This window comes from Triticum dicoccoides, chromosome 2A, assembly GCF_002162155.2.
Source record: "Triticum dicoccoides isolate Atlit2015 ecotype Zavitan chromosome 2A, WEW_v2.0, whole genome shotgun sequence".
In the NCBI taxonomy this organism is placed as follows: Eukaryota; Viridiplantae; Streptophyta; class Magnoliopsida; order Poales; family Poaceae; genus Triticum; species Triticum dicoccoides.
Window position 1 is genome coordinate 788337178 of NC_041382.1, and position 2772 is coordinate 788339949.

Here is a 2772-nt window from a genome sequence, read left to right on the forward strand (position 1 = left end):
CAGAGTGGTACGGTAATCCAGTTCTGGAAGTCATGCTACTAGATCATGATGAACCTACAAACTATGAAGAAGCAATGGTGAGCCCAGATTCCGCAAAGTGGCTTGAAGCCATGAAATCTGAGATGGGATCCATGTATGAGAACAAAGTATGGACTTTGGTTGACTTGCCCGATGATCGGCAAGCAATTGAGAATAAATGGATCTTCAAGAAGAAGACTGACGCTGATGGTAATGTTACTGTCTACAAAGCTCGACTTGTCGCAAAAGGTTTTCGACAAGTTCAAGGGGTTGACTACGATGAGACCTTCTCACCCGTAGCGATGCTTAAGTCTGTCCGAATCATGTTAGCAATTGCCGCATTTTATGATTATGAAATTTGGCAGATGGATGTCAAAACTGCATTCCTGAATGGATTTCTGGAAGAAGAGTTGTATATGATGCAACCGGAAGGTTTTGTCGATCCAAAGGGAGCTAACAAAGTGTGCAAGCTCCAGCGATCCATTTATGGACTGGTGCAAGCCTCTCGGAGTTGGAATAAACGCTTTGATAGTATGATCAAAGCATTTGGTTTTATACAGACTTTCGGAGAAGCTTGTATTTACAAGAAAGTGAGTGGGAGCTCTATAGCATTTCTGATATTATATGTGGATGACATATTACTGATTGGAAATGATATAGAATTTCTGGATAGCATAAAGGGATACTTGAATAAGAGTTTTTCAATGAAAGACCTCGGAGAAGCTGCTTACATATTAGGCATAAAGATCTATAGCGATAGATCAAGACGCTTAATTGGACTTTCATAAAGCACATACCTTGACAAGATTTTGAAGAAGTTCAAAATGGATCAAGCAAAGAAAGGGTTCTTGCCTGTGTTACAAGGTGTGAAGTTGAGTCAGACTCAATGCCCGACCACTGCAGAAGATAGAGAGAAAATGAAAGATGTTCCCTATGCTTCAGCCATAGGCTCTATCATGTATGCAATGTTGTGTACCAGACCTGATGTGTGCCTTGTTATAAGTTTAGCAGGGAGGTACCAAAGTAATCCAGGAGTGGATCACTGGACAGCGGTCAAGAACATCCTGAAATACCTGAAAAGGACTAAGGATATGTTTCTCGTATATGGAGGTGACAAAGAGCTCACCGTAAAAGGTTACGTTGATGCAAGCTTTGACACTGATCCGGACGATTCTAAATCGCAAACCGGATACGTGTTTACATTAAACGGTGGAGCTGTCAGTTGGTGCAGTTCTAAACAAAGCGTCGTAGCGGGATCTACATGTGAAGCGGAGTACATAGCTGCTTCGGAAGCAGCAAACGAAGGAGTCTGGATGAATGAGTTCATATTCGATCTAGGTGTCATACCTAGTGCATCGGGTCCAATGAAAATCTTTTGTGACAATACTGGTGCAATTGACTTGACAAAGGAATCCAGATTTCACAAGAGAACCAAGCACATCAAGAGACGCTTCAATTCCATCCGGAATCTAGTCCAGGTGGGAGACATAGAGATTTGCAAGATACATACGGATCTGAATGTTGCAGACCCGTTGACTAAGCCTCTTCCACGAGCAAAACATGATCAGCACCAAGGCTCCATGGGTGTTAGAATCATTACTGTGTAATCTAGATTATTGACTCTAGTGCAAGTGGGAGACTGAAGGAAATATGCCCTAGAGGCAATAATAAAGTTATTATTTATTTCCTTATATCATGATAAATGTTTATTATTCATGCTAGAATTGTATTAACCGGAAACATAATACATGTGTGAATACATAGACAAACTTAGTGTCACTAGTATGCCTCTACTTGACTAGCTCGTTAATGAAAGATGGTTATGTTTCCTAACCATGAACAAAGTGCTGTTATTTGATTAACGAGGTCACATCATTAGTTGAATGATCTGATTGACATGACCCATTCCATTAGCTTAGCACCCGATCGTTTAGTATGTTGCTATTGCTTTCTTCATGACTTATACATGTTCCTATGACTATGAGATTATGCAACTCCCGTTTGCCGGAGGAACACTTTGTGTGCTACCAAACGTCACAACGTAACTGGATGATTATAAAGGAGCTCTACAGGTGTCTCCAATGGTAGATGTTGGGTTGGCGTATTTCGAGAATAGGATTTGTCACTCCGATTGTCGGAGAGGTATCTCTGGGCCCTCTCGGTAATGCACATCACATAAGCCTTGCAAGCATTGCAACTAATGAGTTAGTTGCGAGATGATGTATTACGGAACGAGTAAAGAGACTTGCCGGTAACGAGATTGAACTAGGTATTGGATACCGACGATCGAATCTCGGGCAAGTAACATACCGATGACAAAGGGAACAACGTATGTTGCTATGCGGTCTGATCGATAAAGATCTTCGTAGAATATGTAGGAGCCAATATGGGCATCCAGGTCCCGCTATTGGTTATTGACCGGAGATGTGTCTCAGTCATGTCTACATTGTTCTCGAACCGTAGGGTCCGCACGCTTAACGTTACGATGACAGTTATTATGAGTTTATGCATTTTGATATACCGAAGTTAGTTCGGAGTTCCAGATGTGATCACGGACATGACGAGGAGTCTCGAAATGGTCGAGACATAAAGATTGATATATTGGACGGCTATATTCGGACACCGAAAGTGTTCCGTGTGATTTCGGAGAAAACCGGAGAGCCGGAGGTTACCGGAACCCTACCGGGAGAAGTAATGGGCCATATGGGCTTTAGTGGAGAGGGAGAAGGGTTGCCAGAGGTGGGCCGCGCGCCA